The sequence below is a fragment of the Eretmochelys imbricata genome, chromosome 4 (assembly GCF_965152235.1).
Source record: "Eretmochelys imbricata isolate rEreImb1 chromosome 4, rEreImb1.hap1, whole genome shotgun sequence".
In the NCBI taxonomy this organism is placed as follows: domain Eukaryota; kingdom Metazoa; phylum Chordata; order Testudines; family Cheloniidae; genus Eretmochelys; species Eretmochelys imbricata.
Window position 1 is genome coordinate 43303553 of NC_135575.1, and position 25766 is coordinate 43329318.

Sequence of the window (25766 nt, forward strand, 5' to 3'; positions counted from 1 at the left end):
AATCAGTTTTTACCAGTAGGCAAAATCAATTCCCCTCACCTCCTCCTTCCAAATCAAGTCTAACTCCCAATACACATTCATTAGCAACACCCACAGAAACACAGATAAGTAGTTTCTACTTAGCTTCAACAATCAATTCCCCCATGGTTTTTCAAAAAATGATTTCATTCATCTTTAGACAAACAACATGAATTTCTTCTCCATACTTAGGAGACAGTGGGGGTGGTAGCCATGATGGTAAAGCTTCTTCCAGTCTATGTATCCTCCTCATTCCTTTTAGTGACTCCTAGACAGCAATGTCCAAAAAGTGGTGGAAACCTCATCCTTTTAAAGTTAACCAGTCAAAACAGTTTTTTACATCAGTTTGGTGATTACAGCTATGAACATTTCCTTCCATTTCTAGAATCTTTCAGCTCATTGTCATGCCAACCCATGACTTTACCAGAAGCTCTGAAGACCCCTTATCACAACCTAGTTTGTACCAATCATCTATTTCTCTCCAACTTTTGCTGACTTTTACACAGAATTCCATGTAACTGGCTCAGTTGGGCTTTTGTTACGTTGGACAATTTACAGTACCTGCCTCTGCGCAACATGCCCCTGAGCAGCAGGTTTAGTTCTCCAGTTAGTGGATGTCAGGCAAATTTCAAAACCTTGACTCTATAAAAATACAATACAGTGACTCTCTTTAAGATTGCCTATTGTTTTGTTTTATTTTTTAAATTAAGGCCCAGTTTTATTTTTGGAAAAAAGAAAAGGAGTACTAGTGGCACCTTAGAGACTAACCAATTTATCTGAGCATAAGCTTTCGTGAGCTATAGCCAGCTCACGGAAGCTTATGCTCAAATAAATTGGTTAGTCTCTAAGGTGCCACTAGTACTCCTTTTCTTTGCGAATACAGACTAACATGGCTGCTACTCTGAAACCTTTTATTTTTGGATAATCCAATTCTCCCTTTTCTTCTTTTCCAGTGGTACTAGCACCAATTCTAATCACTCGCAAAGCATTGTTCTGTATCTTTGAAGTACCATATCTTCCCTGCTTTATCCTTCATGCAAATAGCCAAAAGACCATCTTAAAAACATCCTACAAGCTTAATCCATTATAACATGCAAAATTGAAGGTATCTGTATTAGTGAAAATCGCGATGGAATTATATTATTTGATGTTGTAGAGATGGACAATTCAAGATGCATTTGTCATGTATGGAGGAATACACAAGAATTTTCTTTATTCTCTGAAATTTAGTTATGATCATGGTTTTCCAGCAGGAAGATTTTAAGTCGAAAGAGCCACATTTTATCTTAGTTATTTTGCTTAGCTATATCTCACAAAGCACTCTGGATACGAGAAATGTAAGACAATATCATTACAACCTCTGAGTGTTTCTATTTTTAATCTCTAATTCTATGTTGTCACTTAGAGATTAATAAACTTGATAGATAATGAATATCTGACTAGTTTCAGGCTGCAATTTTCAAGCCTGAAACCAAGCTCAAAAAATTCTCTAGGAAAATGCATCCACACATAATACAATACTGTGATTAAATGTGTGCAGTCAAGTGTTCCACAATTTGTATGCAGCAACAAAACAAAATTTGTGAAACTGAAATCTCTATTGTTAAAAAAGGTACTTCTAAAGTAAGTATATATGATGGTTCATTACACAACTATAATCATGGATATTTTAAGCTCGGTTAAATACATGATCAAACTTGTTTACTTCTAGACAGGATTAATTTTTGGGCAAATTTTGGTATGCTGTCAATTTTTTACTTTGATTTCACAGTGTAGTGGTTTTATAACACAGCAAAATGAGCCAAGTGGAACTAAATCCAGCTCTTTAAATTACCACATACTTTATGGGTAAGCAATGCTAGTTAATCTTTTTAGGTAAAATGCACCCGCAAGTGGTATCATGGCAACCCTCTTCATCTGAGATCTTGGGCTCAAATGAAGTAAAAAGAAAGTTCTTTGGAACTCAAAGGATTTGGAAATTCTTTGTGGTTGCTTGTCCTCTCCTTAATAATCAAGACTGATTCTTTGCAAACAACCATTTTGCCTATTTTAAAATTTATTTTTCTAAATGGAAAATTACTAATTTGCAGTCCTCCTTTTCAAAAACCCTACTGGAAAAGTGATCTATTCATTTAGGCTCTTATTTATATCAGGTCTCACAAAACAATTTCTAAAGCCATAAAGCAACACATTGTTTTTTCCTTTATTTGTGTATAACACGACAAAGTTGGCACTCTGCTAACTCATTGGCACTCTGCTAATTCATGTCTAGTCTATTCAGTTTGCTGGCCTTGCCCCCACTTTCTCCCTTGTTCCAAATAAATACCATGACAGCCAAGTTGATTGTGACTAAAGTCTTTCATCTTTTGTGTAGTGTTGTTGTAGCTGTGTTAGTCCCTGAATATTAGAGAGACAAAGGTAATGGGTGACGTAATGTTTGTTGGTGAGGGTAACAAGATTTCAAGTTTATGAATAGCAATGGTGGAGGGAGGCTCCTTGAGCTCAGGCTCCAGCCCAAACCCAAATGTCTTCACAGTGATTTTTAGCCCTGCAGCTGGAGCCCCAGGAGCCCAAGTCAGCTTACGTAGACCAGCCACAGCCATGCACCAGGACTTTTATTTCTATGTAGACATACAATGATTGTTTATTTTCTTTAGTGTTTGCACTGATAAAACATCTAATCGTGCGGACACAAAGTCTGGCAATTCAGTGAGTCAAATAGGATCACTGGTGAGATATTGTTTTAGATATATTATTTCTCTCCACCTTGCACATCCTTTCCAAAGATCATTCAGTGCAAATTCTCAATGGCAAATGGTTATATCATAGATCAGATTCAGAATGAATATCCTGAATACCCAACTTCTTTTCCCAAGTGCAAAATAAGTGCTCCCAGCTGAAGCGGCACAAAGATGGCCTAACTGCCTATCTTTTCTTAATGAAATTAAAAGACTTGTTACAATGTCTCAGTTTTTCCATTAGTAGTTTTAGAATGGACTATGTGAAAACTCACCATATGAACATACATTTAGGAGCAAACAGGGTAGGATATATTTGGATTTAGGGACCAATTTTTCAGAAAACATCCAATTTCTTAAAGAATCAAATTACTTCTGGGTTAAACAAATTGGGAGGAGCAATAATGGCAATTTTTTATTTAAAAGGAATATCAATTCATCATCAATACTTTTTCATAATGAGATTATTATAACTGAAATTATGTTATGATTTTCATCCCTGTTCTTAAGGGACAATGCTGTCTCTGGCTCTGCTTCTTTCTGTTCTTGCTGATTGCCTAAAACCAATTCTTAGATGGCTATGCATCATACAGGATGCAGTAAACAATTTGCAGCTTCAATTCCAGTGCCCATGGTCCCCTCCTTCAACACACAAGAGCAGTTCACTCATGAGATAAATGAAATAGATAAGTAGATGACTAAAGATCCAATCCAACTTCCACTGAAGCCAGTGAGTTTATTTCTGTTGACTTCAATGGGAGTTCAATCGGCTTCTGAGTTAAGCTAGTTTTCTATAGGTGCCATGGAAGAAGCGGGTCTTCAAGAGGTATTTAAGTGAGGAGAGGGCAGTGGCTTTCTGTACCAGTTCAGGGAGGAATGTGAGAAGAGAAGAGGTCAGGAGCAACAGGTGCCAGAACATTAGGGGAAGCAAGGACCAACCATGTGAACCACATATCCCTTTCTCCAGGGACTTTCCTAGAACAAGCTGCTTACTCCATCCCACAAAGAAGAAAGAAAGTCAGTATTTGCATCCACTAGGACATTCTGGGTAGAGGGAACAGCCATGAGGGCCACTTGCTCATTCATCCCTTGGACCAGCCAGGAGTAACCATACAATTTATGATCCTAACCATTGCGGATTAGAACCTCCATTTAGTAGCAGGAACAGACTAAATCTGGGAAGCGGAAGCAGGGCCATCAAGGTGCCGTCAAGATTGAATAGCTCTACACTGGCGGGAGAATAGGGTTGCTACTGAGCGACCGACTGCCTTTTAATGTCTCTCAGTCCAGCAGCCAACACCAGGAGGATTGGAGCTTGGAAATTACTCAGTGGAAGGGAAAAAGGGGTGTCAGGATCCACTTAACAAGGAATTTGTTAAGCATAGTGGCATCATCTCATTGAGGCAGCGGTGTTGGTACAGTAGGAGTTTGAGGCTACTATTACTCTTCAGATGAGTTCCGCATCAATTCATCTTCATTCCCTCCTAAAGCTCAGGATAAATCGCATCATAGTCACCATTAGGATATATGCTTTACTGCAAAAGCTAGAATAGCGTAACATCCATGTATAAGACAGCGAGAGAGCAGCCAAAAGCAGACATTCCAGGATGATGTTCCACAAAGATGTAGCAACTGTATTTTATAGCAGTCTTTTGTTTTTAGATCTATCTTATGTACTTTGTCGTCTGAAGTGCTTGAGTTGTCAAGTCTCGTGCCCACAGGTGCTGGAACTAGGGGTGCTGCTGCACCCCCTGGCTTGAAGTGACTTCCATTATATACAGGATTTACAGTTTGGTTCAATGGCTCTCCGCGCCCCGCTACACAAATTGTTCCAGCACCTCTGCTCATGCCCACATTTTTTAAAAAACCTCTTTTTATGAAGTGTTATACAGTGGTAGCAGGTTATCAATGCAAGGGCAGATTACAATGGACAATCCAGTTGCAAAGAAACGATCACAAAATAACTGCCATTCTATCTAGTTCTCCAAGTCCAGACAAAATGTATTCGCTCCCTGCTGCTACCAGAATGCCACTAACAAAACAACATTTAAATGGAATAAAGAGTCCCCTTAATGGGAATTATTTACAAAGCTTTTGGAAAGGCTAGTTAAAAATTTTACTTCATTCTGTGATGACCATACGGTTCAATTTTCAAATCACTTATGTGACTTAGAAGTGCAAGTCTCATTGAAAACCAATAGGACTACCTTACTTAAATACTTTTGACAATCCCATCCATAGACTTCCCATTTTGATGTGAATGTTTGATGTTTTGTTCTGGTTTCAGTGACAGCAGAATCAGTCCTCTTACTTTAATACCTTTCATTTCAGCAAGACATAGATTTAATCCAACATATTAAGCTAAAACTATCCTGAGAGGCTAAATACATAAAACCATTAAATAAAAATACAGAGCTGGCACTAAAGGCCCCAGCCAGTACAGTCTAACTCTGTAGTCTAACACTAAAATGGCAAATAAATTTCCCTGTCAAATATTGGTAGAGGTCAGGGCAGATGTAAAAGTTCTTCTCATCTACCACCCAGCCAACACATTCCTCAAGTACCTGCAGGTTTCCCCTAAATTCTATACAGGTAGGTTTGCATTTCTCCCTTTCATGTAATGTGTATTTATTTGATCTCTGATACAGTATTTATGGTTTATTATCATCTTAGTATGCTGCTAGTCAATCAGTATAATGCAGGTGAAAAAAAAAGTCACAGGGACTCTAATTCCCATTAAACCAAGAACTTGCATTATTAATAGTTGCACTAATTTCCAATAATAAAAGCAAGCAGGTAACTAACATGAATGGACAAGAAATTGAAGGGGAAAGTTTCTCCACCACCTCTGGTTTTTTAAATTAATATTATCACAGCTACAGTATGTACACAATAGGCAGTGTTAATGAAAATAATGCTTTAGTGTTTTATGAAAGAATCCCAAACTAAACCAATCTCAATATTTCAGAGCTTGTCCACACAGTGACCTAGTGCAGCAAGCCATGGTGTGGCTGGACAACTTGCTAGCTTGTTATGCACTAAGTCACAGTGTGAACCCTGCTACCACACACTAAAAATTCCATAGTGCGCTTTGACCTACTGCCATTTGAAGCAGTAGCAGGGCTGACATGGCAATTTAATGTGCAGCAGGCTAGTGTGCTGTAGATTTACACTCCCATGCTAAGTCTCTATGCACAAAAGGGAAATCACCCACACGAAAATCCCATTTTGGACCAATCATCATGTACACTAAGCCCCTTTTGGGCTACTGAGACAGCCTAAAGGGGCCTTCAAGAGAAAATAAATTAAGGCTCCACACCCCCTTTTTTTTTTTTTTTTTTTAATAAAGGGAGACAAGCACAAAGGGGATGTAGAGTAAATGAGAATCAGGCCCAAGGCTTTTTAGATCATTCATCTTTCAAGTAATATAAAATACAGAAAATTGCACTCTTCCCTGGGGAGCTCTGCTAAAATGCTACTGTAAAATAACTTAATTTAGCATGAAACATTTCATTTAAATTTCAGATACTCAATTTTACTGAAATTGATATAAATTCATATAAATCCTTTCTACTCTGTCTTCTTTTTCCTAAGGATAGTAAATGGTTATTCTTTCTTCTCAGCATTGCATGTAACTGAACATAGAAAGGGTATTACAATCTGCAACAGGTAAGAGAATCCCGACAGCATACATCTATTCATTGTATTCATTTTTATCATACACTGTAATGTAGATTCTAAAGAAACAAAAAACATCGGCTTAACTTCACTCAAATCTGCTAATTATTTCTCTCAGAGCTCTCTTTAAACAATCTCTACAGATGTGATCATTATTCCTTCAGTTAAATAACCTAAAATAATTTCTCTGTAACGTGAATTGCAGGCATCAGAGGCAGCACAAAGACACGAAGTTCGTGTGGGATTTGAGTTTACTATTCCTTTACAGGCAAAGGCAATAAGGATATAATTTTTTAGCAGTATAATATAACTTATTTGTCTCAGAAACAAACAAGTATGACCTAATGTTAATTTAAACCAAATTAAATATCTGTTTTCAATACATTATACAGCATAAAATAGTATATAGCTGTTATTGATACAGGCTGATAGTGTAGTAATTTTGGCAGTTCTGTACTGCATAAGTACATGTACCTTAACCCTTAGGCATCCAGTTAATCTCTAGCTGGAACTGCTTAATATCCAGAGGGCTAGGCATTATGGGGAGGGAGGAGAAAGGATGTCTGGACATTAAATGAGGGGGAAGGGTCAACCTGAGAACCAGACACCAGAGCAGGCTGGGCACACAAGTAAACAGACAGGTCAATAACAGTCAACCTGAAAAGCGTTGTGGGATAGTCATAGGAAGCATGCAAAAAGTCATGCACAGAAATTGCATCCACATGAACAATAGACCAAACAAATTCAATATGAAGCACACCTAGTCCACTTCACAAGAGGACTCCAGAAGTCATGATAAAATGAAAAAAGAAAAGGAGTACTTGTGGCACCTTAGAGACTAACCAATTTATTTGAGCATGAGCTTTCGTGAGCTACAGCTCACTTCATCAGATGCATACCGGTTTCGGTTTCCACGGTATGCATCTGATGAAGTGAGCTGTCGCTCACGAAAGCTTATGCTCAAATAAATGGGTTAGTCTCTAAGGTGCCACAAGTACTCCTTTTCTTTTTGCGAATACAGACTAACACGGCTGTTACTCTGAAACATGATAAAATGAGTTAGTGTGAAGTGATGGATTACATCATGTGTACACAAGCATTTTAAAACCTGATTAACTCAGTCTAATCCAGTTTAAAAATCCCATTTAGATAAACCCTCAGAGATAAGGCTGCCAGGCCTCATCTCCTTCAGGCTAGTAAGTGGCAGGTACAGAAGTGCACATCTACAGCAAAGAAGTTTCTGGCACAAAGACAGTCACTGAGAGTCTCTGACTGCTTGGCGTGGGGCAATACTTCCAGTGCTAAAGGGGAAAGGAAATAGGGAAAAAAGAAGGTCTTGTCTTTGAAAGGATAAAGAAAGGAACGGGAATTAGGAAGGTGCATGGGAGGAGCATGATGAATACTCACTTTTGCATTTCAGAATACTAAGGATGAGTGCCATTAGCCTCAGTGCTCTAAAGGTTAAGGTGCACAAAGGTGCTTTATTTTATTAATACCTCAAAAGCAGTGTCCATTCCAGCAGACAGAATAATACTATTAATTTATCAAACTACCAAATGTCACAGCCAACTAGAAAAGACAGACACATGGGCTTTTTTACTTGAATTTCATTACCCTTGGAGTTAAAGAATTCCAGCCTAATGCTTAACACGCAGTAGTTGACAGACATAAATCTGAAAGATATTTAGAGTAAAGTCACTTAGAGCCAGATTTTTATGGGTATTTAGGCACCAGCAATGCAGATAGGCACCTACTGGTGTTTCAAAAGCATCGAGGTGTATTGAAATCAATGGGAATTAGGTGCCTAAGTGCTTTTGAAACACCTGCTAGGTGCCTATCTGCATCTTAAGAGCCTAAATACCTTTAAAAGACTGGCCCTGGGAGCCTTGAAAGACAAAAACAAGCTTTGTTTTTCTTACCAGCATAATCCAATGCATTTAAATGATCTATGTACCAATAGGCATATGTTGTAGTACTCATTTTTGTGTAATATAAATGTATTCAGTGACCAGAGAGCACTTTCTATTGTATAGATTAGAGAGAGTGGTTCGGAATGTAACACCCTACAGTGACTCTAAGCAGTTCTCTCCAAAATGAAACAGGAAGAAGAGAAACCAAAATTGTGTATGAAATCAGAACTATCTAATACTTTATAGCTGTCATCATGCTGTATGCTCTGATCACACTGAACTTTACAAAACTACAATTCAGATTTCCTGTTACAGACACACAGGCTTCTACCACTTAAGCTAAAAGAGCATCTCAATTTAGTAATGTAGGGCCAACAACAACTGTTGTTGGCCCTACATTACTAAATTGAGATGCTCTTTTAGTAAAGTAAAGGTCAGTGGTACACACACACACACTAAATTGAGATGCTCTTTTAGTATAGTAAAGGTCAGTGGTACACACACACACACACACACACGCCAGTACATCACAAGCCAGACAGAGGTATTCATTACAAACAGTGCAAGATCTCTGATTAAAAATTGCAGTTAGAAATATCCAGCCATTCAAACAAAGTGACTGGCTGTATGTTTCACAGAACATCATGATTTTTCAAAGGAACGATTTAAGGATATAGTCATACTCTTTCTTCTACTGCTTTGTTCGCTAAATAAAATAGCGGGGGGAAAGACACTTCAAAATTCCTGAGCTCCCAAAGTGCTCAAGCTAAATACAAAAGTGTTGGAACCAAAGTGTAATTTGTGATCCATTTTGAACAACTATTCTGTGGGCAAGGATAATCCTTTCCTAGGCTGAATTTTTTTTTTTTTTTTATTATCTCACAGCATTCATTTCCTGCTAAGTCTTCTTGGAATCCTGCCAAATAGCAGCACTTGTATGACTATTATCATATTGTGACTTCAATAAAATTACCCTTTTATGTGCCAAAGCTTTTGCTATGTAAAAGTAAGGAAAGTACTGTACATTTTGGAAAATCAAGATGAACACTGAAAAGTTCTGAATAATGATTGGTTTGGGGAATTCTACAGCTATCAACCACATCAACAGCCAACAGGAGTCAAACTGATTAGCTTTTCAGTGAATCTAAGGGCTTGTCTTCACTACCAGAAGATCGACGCTACTGCAGTTGACTGGAGACAGTCTGCTGTCGACGCAGAGCAGTAAAGACACCGTGATAAGTCAACCTAAGCTACGTAGACTCCAGCTACGTTATTCAAGTAATTTAGCGTAATTTAGGTCGACTTACCCCAGTAGTATAGACAAGGCCTAAATCCCTTAAGCAAAAACTGAGAAGATGTAGAAGACTATCGTCAAATCCCCCAAAAGTTAGAGAAAACACATCTATGTATTAAGTCACCTTATCCATCACCTTTCCAGTGCAAAGATTTCTCTATAATATGATCTTATGCAATTTACTTCTACATATTCCACTCTCATTTGCACCAGTGCAATTCTAGAACAATGCAATTGGTTTCAGTGGAATTATTCCAGAAGTATAGAATTTGTCTATATTTTACTCCTTACCTCAGCACTAAAAGTGAAAGTTCCCAAAGTGTTATATGACCTCAGGAAAACTCATTGTCTCACTAAAAAGAAAAGGAGTCCTTGTGGCACCTTAGAGGTGAGCTGTAGCTCACGAAAGCTCATGCTCAAATAAATTGGTTAGTCTCTAAGGTGCCACAAGGACTCCTTTTCTTTTTGCGAATACAGACTAACACGGCTGTTACTCTGAAACCTGTCATTGTCTCACTGTTTTTTTTCCAGAGCACTTTATCTACATTCTTACAGAAAAATAAATTGGCGCTCTCATCAGTATTTTATAAACAGACCACAAAACAAGAGCCTGTTTGAACATCAATCACACCGTTTAAGCAGACAGAGATCCTAGACAGCTTCTGGATGAACTTTAGGAACAATCTCACTTTTCAATGTGAATTGCAACACATTTTTGCTTCACTGGTTGCTATGGAATTGGGGAGAAAGTATGTCAAAATATGGGTTAAATTATACCATCCCTAAGAGAGAGGATTTGAGAGTTCTGGCGACCACCTAGAGATGAACCTCACAGAGTTCCTTTAAAATCTTCCCCTCCATTCTGAAAGGTTTGGGGGCTAAAAAGGAGGCAAGGCTGCTACCTTTCTAACACACATATACCCAGAAAACGTACTCCCAGTCCCACAGGTCTTAGTTAAGCTCTGTGAATAAATTTTTTTTGGTCCACTGGCTGTACTAAAACACAAACAATAAAAAATAAATTCATTTTAGGTTGACGTAAAATTTAAAAAAATAACTTAGAACTTTTTGGTGAACTGAAAAGTAAAGAAAAAAAGTTTCAGGTTGAACAAAATATTTTGTTTGACCTGAAACAAAATATTTCATTTCTATTTCAGAGTTTTTAAAAAACATTTTAAAAAATTGTTAATGTTGAATAAAATTTCAAAACAAAAAGGTGTTTCAAATAAAAAGAATCTGACCGTTTTACTTAAAAGATGTTGAAACAAAATATTTTGATTATATTTCTGATATTTTCCCCCAAATAAAATATTTGGCAAACTTGACCCAAATTCACAGAATGTTTCAGTTGACCCAAACCTGCATTTCTCAGCCAAAAAATTTCATCCAGAACTAGTCTTACTATTTGCAGGATCAGTTTCACCTTTTTGACTAAAGTCTGTGTGTAAACTGCTGGATGTGGTCCTGTATGCAATTCTGATAGGTCCAGATAATATTAGTGTATAGTCATTCCAAAGTCTGTGGTCTTTCTCAGCTTTCATGAATACTTCTTTGCCATAGGAAAAATAATAAAATAGCAAGTTTAACAGTCCCTGAAACAAATGAGAGCCATTTATGGTATCTCTAGAACATAAAGAACCAAACTCCAGAACAGTTTTATTATTGAACTAGACAAATTCAGCAAGCTAACAAATTCAGCAAGCTAACATGGACACCAGTCCCTCCACCAAGCTCCCAAGTACTGAACTCTGGGAGAATGGGTTTAGGGCCTAATCCTTCATTCGTGGAACATCCTAAACTACCAGTGGGCCTAATTCTGCTGTCACAATAGTACAGCACCAAAATAACTCCACTTCAGTAGAATTTGTCTAACACGAGTTTAACTGAGATCAGAATTTGGCTCATTATTTTAATGGGAGATTTGTGTCACTAAGAATGCAGAAGTGGTCTCTAAATTAGCACTAACTCAATCTTGTTTATTGAAGTCATTAAAATTTATACTTTTCTAATTGCACTGTATTTATAGCTACTGCACCTTTACATTTCTAAGCCCCGCTGGCAGTCAGTTACAGTATTTTCATATCTCTTACCTTTTACTAAAGGAATTAAGGCATGAAAAAATTAAAACTGCAATTTTGAGAAGACGTATGGTACCTAGACTGATCATGTTATTTAAGAAAAGTCTATTGGATGGGAATATTAAGTAAGTCAAAGAATCAACTTTAATTATTTGAATTATATAAGAGAAAATAGCCTGTGCTCAATAAATATCATCCCTTACCAGTTGCTAATCTGGCGAAATGTCAAATCCTGCTCATTCTCATTTTTCCATTAATTCCACATTCCAGGTTCCAGGCTAAGAACACTTTTGCATACAGGGAGCCCTAAAACTAAATCTTCCCTGTCCCTTGTCTTGCATTTCTTTTGGGTAAGGAAATCATGAGTTTTAAAAGATAATAATGGTTCTAACAGAAAACTGCACTAGCAGATGGCTTCACAGCATGATTACAAACATGCAATGAGTATTTAGAAAGGCAACCCAGCATTATTATTTCAGATTTATACTACAGAAGTGCCAAGGGGCCCATTCAGGACTGGGATCACACTATGCTGGACACTGCACAAACACAAACAAAGGCAGTCCCTGCTACCAAAAGTGTATGTGCTCGTGCCATCTCAGTAGCTCTCAAAACAAGTAGATCTGGACTTGCTAATATTAGAAATTGGCCCAAAGTAAGTTTGAGTCCAGCCAGTAATATAGGGTTACGCTGTGCCATTGAGGTGCAGCCCAAAGGGAGTACTAGGAGGCAGTGTAATTCAAGACACCCCTCATAGAACGTTTCTCCTAGCACTCCCCTGTTGCACCAGGGTGGAATGGCAAGTAATTTGAATGCTCCTTTGTAGGATGCGGCATATTTCCCCCTCCCCTCTCATGTCCAGCTAGTTCCACTCCACTGACTCCCCATTCACTTGCTGAGAGCTGCTAGGACCTAATGTGGCCATGCAAGACAGGGGAAAATCCTTACTCTGCTATCCAGCCACTATCTTGCCCATGTAATAGGGTCTATTCACAAAATTCTGATCTAGTTTGGGTCCAGATTTTGACCTTCCTTTCTTTTCACCCAGAGATCAGGGGTGCTCAGATTTGCAGAGCTGATTTGGCCCCTTGTGGAGATGAATATATATTCGTGTAATACAGGTCTTCATGAAATTTGGCTCGATCTTCAGGTCCAGATGTTTACCTCCTCAAAGACTGCAGATGTGCAGATTCAGGTTTCTGGAAATAGGCCCATCTCTAGTTAACACAAAGGGAATGGGTTGATTATTTTCTTTCCTATGATCTCATCTGATCTGTTTCTCTCTCTTCATTAATCACCTTACACACCCACATAACCATTACTCACAATTCCCGATGACAATAATTCCAATTCAATTTTTCTTCTCTCTCTCTCCAGCTTGTGTAAAAACTAGAAGCAGGAATGAACCAGAACATCACATCCAGAGTCCTTCTGACCTTGAAGAAATTTTGATTCAGAGTCATAACTCTCAGTATGGCCCAGCTGTAATTAAAATTTGCACATGGTTGAGGAGTGCAAGCTGGTACTCACAAATATTCTGCAGACGCTAATCAAATGAGTCTGGAGAAACTTCAGAGGTTGGCTTCACAAATGTTTCAGTAAAATATATAAAGGAGGCTGCAGCAGAGAGTTTTCCAAGATTTCTTGATAGTGTTTAATTCTTTTTCTTCTAACCTTTGTCACCCTGCTGTAAGTGTGCTTTCAAAAGGAATAAAATAACTGAAACACTGAAAGCTAGGATGTGCTTGTTCAGTGCAGCCCTGCATTAGGGACAGTACAGAACCATGATGCTCCAGTGAGACTACCATAACATTCTGCTTCACAGAATGCCTCCTTGAGCTCGCTGAGAGAATGTAACTACTAATACACCCCTTTAAGGGGTACAGCATTCTTATCTTTCCGCTGAACTGCTAGTTGAGGGAGGGAAGACATAGCTCTGGCTACATCCAGCCCTCAGTAGCCCCTTTGGGGCCCATGAGCCACATTCAAGGTAGCAACCATGCACTCCCCAAGGGCGGGAGTGGGGGTAATTCGGGCCACCCTTTATATGAGCTGTGCAGGGGAAAGTTCCTTACTCCCTCTCCACAAATTGCACAGCCACCAAAAGGACCCCAAGTATCCTGAAAAGAATACTGAGAAAAGTTACCTTTGCCAGACTTAACTGTACATAGAGTGAAGGGTTAACAACCCGGACTAGGACATTTGTCAAATATATTATTAGGGAGAACTGGATGCTTCCCAGTATCACTTAGGACTCAATTCTGCAAATCCTTACTCACACTGAGTAGTACTTACACACGAATTGTCCCATTGAGTAAGCTCTGCAGAACTAGACCAACCAAAAGCACTCAGCTCCACGTATTTGGGATGGCCATTCTCCTCTTTGACCTCTCTGCTTTGGGATGCTAAACATTTTACCACTACAGGACCTAGGACCCCTACACCTTAACTCTGATATATTCTGCAAAGGAGGGGACTGCCCAGGGCCTACAGCATCATGCCACAAACACCCCTCACCTTACCTTCCCCCCTATGATCTCTAGAATCCTCTGGGAAATTTTTAGAGGTGGAATTAGTAAGAATGCAATCCAAATGCATTTGTGTGTGGGTGTGTTTTTGTAATGGATCACCTTTCAGCACAAGGGTTGATAGCAGGTCAGTTGTCATTTGGATACCAGCATGGAACCTATTTGTGACGGAACTTCCTAGATCATTCCAGACTGCTTCTAGCACTTAAGATATATGACCTTGAAATTATATTACACACGACATGTTTCACCTTCCTCCTCCTTTAATTCAAACATGATTTTAATTAAACTACATTAAACTGCTAGAGATTCAAGGACAGGTTCTTACCAGTTGATTTAGTTGGTGTTGATCTTGCTTTGAGCAGGGGGTTGGACTAGATGACCTCCTGAGGGCTCTTTCAACCCTAATCTTCTGTGATTCTGTGGTGTGCAACCTCTACTCATAAGAGCATAAGAATGGCCATATGAGGTCAGACCAATGGTCCATCTACCACAGTATCCTGTCTTCTGACAGTGGCCAATGCCAGATACTTCAGAGGCAATTAATAGAACAGGGCAATGTATTGTGTGATCCATCCCGTCATCCTGCCCCAGCTTCTGGCAGTCAGAGATTTAGGGACACCAGGAGCATGGGATTGTGTCCCTGCCCATCTTGGCTAACAACCATTGATGGACCTATCTCCATGAATTTACCTAATTTTTTTATTCCAAACACTTTTGGATTTCACAACATCCACTGTGAAAATGAGTTGCACAGGCTGACTTGTGTGTTGTGTGAAAAAGTACTTCCTTATGTTTGTTTTAAACCCTCTCCCCATTAATTTCATTAGGTGAGCCCTGATTTTTGTGTTATGTGAAGGGGTAAACAACACTTCCCTATTTCCTTTCTCCATATCATTTGTGATTTTACAAACCACAGTCACATCCCCTAGTCATCTCTTTTCTAAGCAGAACAGTCCTAGTCTTTTTAATCTCTCTTCATATAGAAGCTGTTCCATCCCAGTAATCGTTCCTGTTGCTTTTCCCTGCACCTTTTCCAATTCTAGTATATCTTTTTCCTGAGATGAACAACCAGAAGTTCATGCAGTATTCAAGGTGTGGGCATACCATGGATTTCTATAGTGGCAACATCACACTCTGCTTCTAGGGGACACTTTGTTGGTGAGTATGCCCCACAACAGTCCTCCCATAATGCCTTTGGCTCCAGAAGCAGAGTCCAGCTACTCATTCCTTTCAACCAGAGCAATTGGGTTACATCAGTTTATGCTTTCAAGTTTCTCTTCACAAGGAAAAGGGATAGAAGCATAGCTTTTTGAAAGGAATGTAACCTGAGAGTCTTTCTAGCTCCCTCCAAGCAGTGAGGTCTGTGGTCACAGGCTTTGCAAGACCAAAGGGCTAGCCCTGCTCACAAGTGCTACAGCCAGAATTTTTCTGCATACTATTGCGAAGAGGAAAGGACCATGGACACTACTCCACAGTATACAAGTGGTATGGGGTCCCTCCAAGCAGCTTCTTCCTGGCACCACTTCCTCCCAGGCAGCAAAACCCCAGCAGCTCTCCTGTATTTCAGGTCCTTCGGGCCCCCACAGAGAAGGATTAGATGAGATTTGGCCCATTAGAATTTGGCAGAAAATTCAACATACACTGCCATGTAGCTACACATCTTCCATGCTGATAAGGAAGAATGCGCCACACTTTCTTTTCTTCAACACCAGAATAGATAATTGGCGATAGTCATGACAGTTCTCATCAGGGAGAATCTACAGAGTCTATAGAAGCCCCAGAAAAAGCTTTGATATGATGTAGAGTCTTTGTCTTGAGTGACTCAGAATCCTTGCTGCACTTGTAGTTCAGAAGATTAAAGCTGAGCTGAGAAACCAAGAGATCTCCAGACACTTTAAAGGCAACATAAGTTTTATCTGTTCATTTTCTCTATGTACTTTTAGTTGTTGACTTGGGTTTTAAGATATGAAACTGAAGGGCAACAGAGGTAGTCTGCCAGGATGGTGATTAATGTGAAAAAAAGATTAGATGTTAGACTGATAACCACCTTCTTCCCCCACAAATGGCTATGTCCGCTGGTTGAAAACATTCCAGCAGGAAGAAAAAAACACAAGGCTTCCTCTTCTCATTTCTCTCAAGTGAACCTATTCAGCCACCTTTCATTGCTGATTTCCCAGCATATAGTCAAAGAGGATTATAAATGGAGAATTATCTCAGCAGGAATGATAATCAGAGAGACAAAATTGGTGAGGTAATATACTTTATTGGACCAATTTCTGTCAGTGAGACAGACAAGATTTTGAACTTATACAGAACTCTTCTTCAGATCTGGGAAAGGTACAAAGAATGTTACAGCTAAATACAAGGTGGAACAGATTTGTTTAGCATAAGTAATTATCACATATTGTAAAGGACTTGTAGTGGTCCCTCGCTCTCAAGTAGGGAGGGAGGCCACTCCACCTACTACAGGGCTATTCAAGGTGAAGTAGCCAGACTTTCTAATGTCTAGGACCAACATTCCTACAATGCTGCACACATCAAGAGGAAATGACAGCATCCATGTGTATTGAAAGATGAAAACACTGTTTCAAAAAAGATACCATAAAAAGATTAAAACAAACTCCTAATTTATGGCAGTATTAAAAAAAATCTACTTCTGGAATTTTAAAAGCTGAATATTGGACAAAAATCATCATCCCTATTTACAAAACCTCTATCTTTGCAGTTTAAAAATATACTCCATTGCATAATCAAAATTATTTGAATAATAGAAAATGAATTGGGCGTAATGTCAAATATTCCTAAATGTATACATGAACTTTCTACAGAATTTTACAGTGGTGAGAATTGATGTGGTGAGAGGGACTAATCCACACAATATACAAGTTCCTTTAAAGACTGCAGTAGCCAGTGATTCACCCAGTGCTATTATTTCCATCATATGGAATTTTATTGTGCTCATCACCATGGTAACTCTGTTGACTGATGAAGGCCAGCTCATACAACCCTTGCCCACTCAAAACTTCTACTGAAATCATGAGTGCATGGTCAAGAGATGCAGAATTGTGTATAATTAGTTTACTGTTATTACTCTGCCTTATATTTGGAAATTATCTCTTCAGAAGGCCTCATTACACATTGAGCAACATGAGTGATAATGGCGAGATGAAAGAGTGACGGTGTATTTCAAGGCTCCCAGAGATGATGTACAATTTTCCATCTTCACTCATTGACTATTATCTTCTAGTTATGACTTCAACCGCTGGAGGGCAATAGCAGACATAATAGCCAACCAGCCCATGAGTTATTGAAGCAATAACTCATTGTCAGTCATATCAGGAGCAGCTTAGAGTTCTAGCATGACAAAAATACCTCGTTGCCTGTGACCATAAAGGGCCCATTGACCCCAGTCTAAAACAACTACGCTTCTCGTGATCCTGGCCAGTAAAGTTCCAATTTAAGACCTGCCCCAGATTAGAACCTTCTTTTGGATGGCATTGTTGAAATGCTCCTGGACCTTTTCCATTACTTTTCTCTTAAAAAGTGCATGTTAGAGAGGCAAGGCAGTTAATTATTACTAATATAATAGTAGTGCCTAGAGGCCCAAACTGTAATAGTAACTCCACTGTACTAGGCAAAGTACATAGTGAGAGTCTCTGCCCTGAAGATCTTACAGTATAAATCAGAGACACGAAAATTGGGGAGGAAAACAGAAGCACAGTGATTAAATGATTAGCAGGCAAGGGAAGACTTTGTGAAGAGACGGTGGAGTTCCACATATCTGAGAATGATTTAGATTTGTAACTTTATATGCTTTATATCATGGGAAGTTTTTTATTTTACTCAAGGTTGTCCAAAAGGAAAAATACATATACAAAAAGAAAACGTAAACAGAGATCCACAAGGGTCTCATTCATTACAGGAATGTTGTATCTCTTCAGAAAAGTCTATAGAATTTATTGTATCCAATATTTTAAATTATATTCATGAATGAATACTATATGAACATTTTATGTCATTTGCAAAGTGCCCAGAAGGTCTTGACAAATAGGCACTAGAAAAATACAATGCATTACTGCTTTTTGTTTTGCTTTGGGTTTCTTGGAGGATTATAAATCAGATGTTTGCAAATAACTGCAGATCGTTTGTCTTTTATTTCCAGGCTGCACAGGTCCTGCCTTCACAGGTTGCCCAAGGACACCTGCTTGATTTCTCTTCAGAGACAGCGTAATTGCTACAGCTGTGGGGTCCCACACAGTACTTCCTATGCAAGTCTACTTTATTCTTAAGGTAAAAAGCATTACAAAGAGAACATTAAAAACAATAAAAGAACCTACACACATGCTAATAAATTCATCCTAACATGGATTCGGGCAGGAGCAGTCTTTCAACTCCCAACTCCCACCCCAGGAGATTCCTTGTTGTCAAGGCCGTCCCTAGCCATTTTGGCGCCCTAAGCAGCCCCCCTGTGGGGGGCTGCATGAGGGCCCAGGCCTCCACAGGAGGGGGCTGACTTGGGGGGCAGGGTGGAAACCGCCCCCCAGCATGAGCCAGCAGAGCGGAGCGGGTTGGGGCCGGGTCGTTCCACTTCCTGCTGCTGGGTGAACGCAGGGCAGGCCCGACCCCGCACTCACAGGGCAGCGGTAAGTGGAGTGACCCGGCCCCAGCCTGCTCAGCTCTGCTCCCCCAGCTCTCAGCCTTGGGGGGCAGAGGGTGGTGCGGCTGGGAGCTGGCAGAGTGGAGCAGGCTGGGGCTGGGTCGCTCCACTTACCACAATCAGTGAGTGCGGGCCCGCCCCCTGCTGCAGTCCTCAGGGGAGTGGGGTCGGGGCTGGGGCAGACCAGGGGCAGGAAGAGGGCAGAGCAGGGGCAGGGGTTTTGGGGAAGGGGTGGAGTGGGGCGGAGCAGGGGTGCGGCCATGGGGAAGAAGCGGAACAGGGGCTGGAGCAGTATGCGGCTGTGTAGGGCACCAGGAAATTTGGTGCCCCAAATTTTCTGGTGCCCAACGCAGCTGCGTACTTTGCGTATGGGTAGGGACGGCCCTGCTTGTTGTTACCAGTTCATCACAGCTTCAGCGCAGAACAAGCCTCCAATCTTATGAGGCCTCAGTAGGCCCAGTCCATCCAATCCTATCCTAAAGATTAGGGCCCTCCATGGACCAGGGGTCCTGTCCATTTGCTAGATCAGGAAGAAGGCCCTGAGCCAGTTTAAAATTAGGCTGTTTATCCAAAAACCCTTTATCTGTTGGTTCCTGGAGCATCCAGTTTGAACTAGTATATGCATATCTCCCCAGGGGTTGGCTTCAAAGGGTAGATAATGAAGTAAGTGCATTAGCATCCCCACTCCCTACAAGAAAAGGTACATACTGTACAATGTCACAGCAACACGCATACACAGTTGCCTTCTAGTACTATGTACCCAAAAGGTATTAACCCTAATTCTATGAGGTCCAATGTATTTCAATAAAGTTATCTTAATTCTATAAGATTGCTTTAGGATTTTGTCAGTCTAGCACAGTGAGAACTTCAATACCAGAGCTATTATCAGATATATCCTCCCAGTTAAACAGCAAAACACATTCTTCACACGGTCTCTGTATTCCCTCTCCCCAGTGCCCACAGATTCAAGAATGCTGACTTTTTGTATGTTATGTATGTACATTTTGTATGTTCTTTCTTATTTGTTCCTTTACTATATGTTCCTTTACTATAAGAACGACAATATAATCCTTTAGAAGTAATTTAAAGTCTATTTTTAAAAGAGAGCCATCTAGCAGAGATCCAATGCACATATTTATTATTGATTATAATTTGTATTGTAGCAGTGCCCAAAGGTTCAGTTCAGGATTAAAGGCCCCATTGTGTGAGGCTCTGCATCTGCAGATAGAAAGGCAGGGTCTGTGTCCTGAACAATGTACAATCTGTGATCAAATCTGTCATTTACTTAGAGCCATCTACTCCCCTAATCTGGGCAGAAATCCTTATTGATGTCATATGAAAGCTGTGCAAGAAGGTGGAGGGAAGGATGTTGTCCTTTTTATAGTGCAAGTCCTTTTGTAATTAAAATGTTTTAATTTAAAATAAGTATAGTAAATTAACACAATCATTTATGACTTTGCACCTAACATTTACATAAAGACAACAGTTTATGTAAATCCTTTATCACCTTGAAATGTTTTGTTTATTCATAAGGCAAAAGCTCTATACTGTTAACAATAGAAGAAAATAGATGTAATGAGCCAAAACAGTAGAGGTTCATCTAATAACCTATGAAGTCGATAGTTAATATTTTCTCATGGTCAATTCAGCACAGTCTGCTTAATCAGGCACCTTGGTGGCAGGACTTCTGTCCTAACTAAGCAGAATTCCCAGCTAAAACAAGACGTAATTTTGGTTCCTATTAATATTGTCCAACAGAAAACTGCACAGCTTGGGCTAATCAGTGTCATTACTGGAGAATGTGTAATAAGACAAGGACTGAGCCTGCTGCTAGCCCTGTGCTACTGGCAAGGGCAACTGAGAGGTGTCCAGGGCTGCAGCTCAGTATATATAAATTATTGTAGGTGGAATGGAAGGTGCCAAAAGTCAGGATCAGGAAGTGAGAAGGCAGTTCATATGTTTTCCGCATATATCACAGCCAAGAAAGAAACATTGTTAAAGGAGCGGACACACAGCTTTAGCATGATACTCAAGGCACAGACCTTCTATCACTTCATCATTTGCAGATGACCCGGTTAGGTGGAATTACCTCCCAATAGAACAGCACTCATTGCCATCCGGGGTGTTGTTAAACCTAAATCAATTCCTTTGGAGATGTGCCAGTGAAGCAGATGAAAAACTTAGACTAAAGACTAAAATATGCTTCCATATTGTGATAAAGATCCTACCCATTAACAGAGTCCACTCTTTCATCAGAGAATGCATGGTGTTGCCCAGGTTGTTACATCTGCAATTATTGGAAGGATGAAAACCAGAAAGAGAATTAAAATTAATTCCTGCGTGAATGATTTTGTCCCACTGACATTTTACAACAAAACAATTCAAATCAACACCCATCAAGGAGAAAAGGCTGCTCCTCTTCTTATGTGGCATCTCCATTACTGGAAGTTTGCAACCATGGTAGCCCATGCCAGATAGTCCTCTGCTAATCTACACAGGATTTCACACGTGTTCATCAAGATCTTCTCAAGCTACGTATAAAAGCTGAAGCCAAAAAAAAAAGAATAGAAATAAAAAAAAGCCTTCTGCAACTGGGAATAACTGGCAGAGAAATGTATATAGAAATAAATGGCCAATTGTAGATGGGGAAATTAAACATATGCTCTAAGTTAACTCTCTCTTCCTGAATGCAGTGTTGTTCTAGCCATGTTGGTCCCAGGATATTAGAGACAAGGTGGGTGAAGTAATATCTTTTATTGGACCAACTTCTGTTGGTGTGAGAGACAAGCTTTTGAGCTTACACAGAGCTCTTCATCAGGTCTGTCCAGACCTAATTTAATGTTATTATACTAGATAATGTGTTCAGCAGCAAGCGAGAGCCTTTAGGATCAGACAATGTGTACAATTCGTTTATCGTGTGCAGTTCATGAACAAAAAGTATCGACATCAAATTATTTTGTCTTTCATAATTTCATTTGACCAAAATTATAAGCTTATAGTGGCATGGATGGAGCAGCACCCCCTTGTGAACCTTCTGGGTGCCCTGACGACCTGATGTCTCCTCAGCAGGAGGAAGAAAGTCTCTGTCTCCAATGTCCACAGAGGTGAGCTCAGGCCACCAGCTAATTGTCAGCAGAAGAGCACATTGGAAATGGTTGATCAAAAGAAATACTCTGGATGGTTTGATTAATAATAAATAATGTTATGGATGACAGGCCTGAACCCCAAGCTGAACCAAAAGCTGTCTACACAGCAGGCAGTTATAATCATTGGGATTCTTTTTCACTGAGATCCAATCTTGTGAGTAAACCATCCCAGCACCCCTTCAGTCTACCAATAGCACATTCAACTGTCATTCTGCACCTGCAGAGTCTGTAGTTCATTCTTTCCTTGGTGCTGTCAAGGTGGTCAGTGTATAGCCTCATGAGCCAGGAGAGCTGACATTTCAACACTGTCCATGGTAATCCACCAGGCGAGAAAGAACATCCCTGCATGTAGCTTTCTGAATAGTCCTGTGTCCTTAAAAATGCAAGCGTCATGTACCTGCCCTGACCAGCCAACACTGATGTTGGTGGAGCATCCCCAGTGATCCACTAACACTTGCATAACCACAGAAAAGTTGCCAAAGAGTCAGACTCCTACATAGCAGGAAACAAATAATGGCCCTGCACGCTTGCAAGACAACAGCCACCACAGGGGATTTTCCAACTCCAAAATGATTTCTCCCTGACTGGTAGCAATCCGTTGTCAAGTTTCCACAGTGCGGTTGCCACTCACTCCTCCATTCTCAGTGCAGCTCTAGTTTTTGAGTCCCTGCACTGGATCCAATCCCACCAGTCAGTACGTGTTTCTTGGGCCCAGAAGCTGCACTCCACTGTCTACAGCTGCTCCATGAATGCCACCACCAACCATGAATTGGCTCTCACTATGTCCCACAGCAATCTGTCCTCCAAGGAATCTTCACGTTCCCCACAGATTCAGTTCTTCTTCCAACTCTGCTAATACCAGAGGATTGTGCATACTGTGTTTGCAACACTCATGACAATAGTGCACAGCTGTGCAAGCTCCATGCTTCTATCAGAGATGGCGGACAGCAAGGTGGGCCATGTGAGTTCATAGGATTATTTAAAAGGCAAAAATTATGGGATGGAAACAGTTGCATGCTGGGAAGATGACCCCTTGCTCCCAGTCTCCCCTGAATGACTTATTTCCACCCCACCTTGCATTGCCAAAACTTTCCAAAAGACAGTGCACTGGACAGTGGTGAGTTGTGCACTGGGATACCTACCAATGGTGCAGCACACTGTGCATCAACACAAGCACTCCTGGTGAGTACGTATAGTAGCGATGCAAGAAGCCAAGTAAACACACACACACACACACACACAAGTGATATACTAACAGCAGCAGCTTAATGCTGACATAACTTGCATCAGCAAAAGCTTGTAGTGGAGACATGGCCTAAGTTAGAAATGGTGCTACAGACTACACCCACAGTTGCAGTATCTTTGCCTGCCGTACTACTCAGAAGTCAGCCAGAGCTGATGGAGCAGCCACTTCCTTCCATTCGGGTTCTGCTTCCGCACAGCAGGTATTTTTTTCAATCTTTACTACAAAGTAGCACTGTAGAAAGTTACAGGAGAACTCAGAATTAGATGAAGGCATTCCAGGTTGATTGAGCAATCCACTATGCAGATTAGCTCTGCGAGTCATGACTTTGCTGAAGCTATTTCAGAAAAGCAGAATGATTTCTTAGTAAGCAAAAGCAGCCAGAGAATAACATATTTCCCCCAAAGACCTACAGAATAGATTCAGAACCTGATTTCCACCGCATCTCTCTGCCTAGTGTTTCATCTGTGAACAGTGGTGACCCGAATAGCCAAAGACAGAAATTGTCCTCAGGAGAGGGTGTTGACGTTTGACAAGAGGGAAAACTCACATAAAAAGCTTTTTAAACATTTTAAACCAGCCCACACTTACATTTTCTGCACTGGCAACCCGTTTCTTGCTGGGACACAGCTGCCTCTAACAGCGATGTCCCAGGAAAAGATATGGTAGACACAACCACTGGCCTCAGAAATACAGCAAGATGAGTGAGTATGAGATAAATGCTACATGTAAAAAGCTAAATTAGTGGTAGTACACCTATTTTATATAGGCACTGATAATACTGGTGGATGAATAGTACATTCAGCATAAATGAGCACAATCCAGTACTGACAAGCTCCTTAACTTCTCTACAGCTGAGAGAAAGTAAATGCCTCTTTGCCTTTCTTATTAAAGCACTTTATCTTTTTTACAACCATACATGAACAGCTACAAATAGCTTTTTCATTTATATTCTAGTATTTCCCCATACTGTATTTCTTTAATTCTTTAACTGAATTCATTTCAGGCTTTCAGGGTGTTACTGGTAAGTGGCTCTCAAAGCTGCTTGCACTATTGCTTGAAACAAAATAATTAAGAGACCACAGCTGAATGTTTACAGCTGTGTGTTGTGTGATGTCTTAACCATGGAACCAATCACTACCTGGGGTGACCTCCACCACTACTGGGCTGAGAAGTTATGCTCAGAAGCACATAAGATGGGTTGAATGACATGAGAGTAGTTTGGACCAAGTCCATAAAAAGAAACATCAATGGAAATCAGCAGATGAAACTGGGTGGGAAACCTTTAAAGGGAAATACTGAAAGTTTCAGTTGGGTTCAACATGTCTGTCAGTATTTAAGGGAACAAAAAAAAAAAATGGATAACAATGAAAAAAGAAGAGAATATTGTTGTATTGAAGTGGAGGTTAATAATATTCATTAACATCTTACCTATCTGTGTGAAAAGAGGGTCAGAGGAAAGAAGAAAAAAAAAAAACATAATGAGACAGACAGGGAAGGAAGTGAGAGAAGACAAAAAGACAGCAAAAGGGAGAGCTGTATGTATGTAATTCTGTTGTTTGGATCAGAAAACTCATTACATCATGTAACCTAAGTACGCTTCTACAAAGAACGGTCACTTGTCAGTCATTACATTCAGCAATATCTCAATCATCATCCGCTAAATTCTGTTCTTAGTTACACCATATAGCTCCAAGAGAGGTTTCACCATAGTAACTGAAAGCAAAATTTGGCTCATTGCTTGAAAAAAATTTAAGATTTGAAGTCTACAACTTGTCAAACTCTTGTAGGAACCATAAAATATATTGGCAGTCCAAACTAACATTCGAGAGTATAATTCTAGTCATACTACAAGAGTACAATACCTACTGTACCTGGTGTAATTGTATTCTAACACTTGCTGGAAGGCAAAGTCAAAGTGAATTAAAACAATAGAAAAAGCAATTTTTTCAGCAATCTAAAAGTCAACATACAGTACTTCTACACTGGAAAATGCTGATCTGCCAGCCTTTCCACACTGAAAATCCAAGGGCCTCTTTCTTCACTTCAGACCTATTGATGATTAAAGGTTTCAGCAGATTATCATACGGTAACTGATAAGTGACTAATTTACTAAAAATAGGTAATTTTAGTAAATTATCTGAGTATGATATTACTGCCATTTCACAGCTTCCCCAAAGGGAGGGAAGTAGATTCAGCATAAATAAGCACAATCCAGACCCTGCATTTAAATATATATATATATCTATAATTTGTTCAAGTCTTACCACAATTATATGGAAGAAAGTTCTGGATAGGTCCATTTTTTTAAAAACTATGATGATACAGGAAATTGTCAATATCTAAAACAGAGGGGGATAGATCTGCACTGATTAATACCATCACATGGCCAGGCCCTAGACAATTTATCAGGTGAAATAGACAGTGCTTACCACCTGGAAACTTGGAGCCTGACTCTAATCTTACTCTGTGT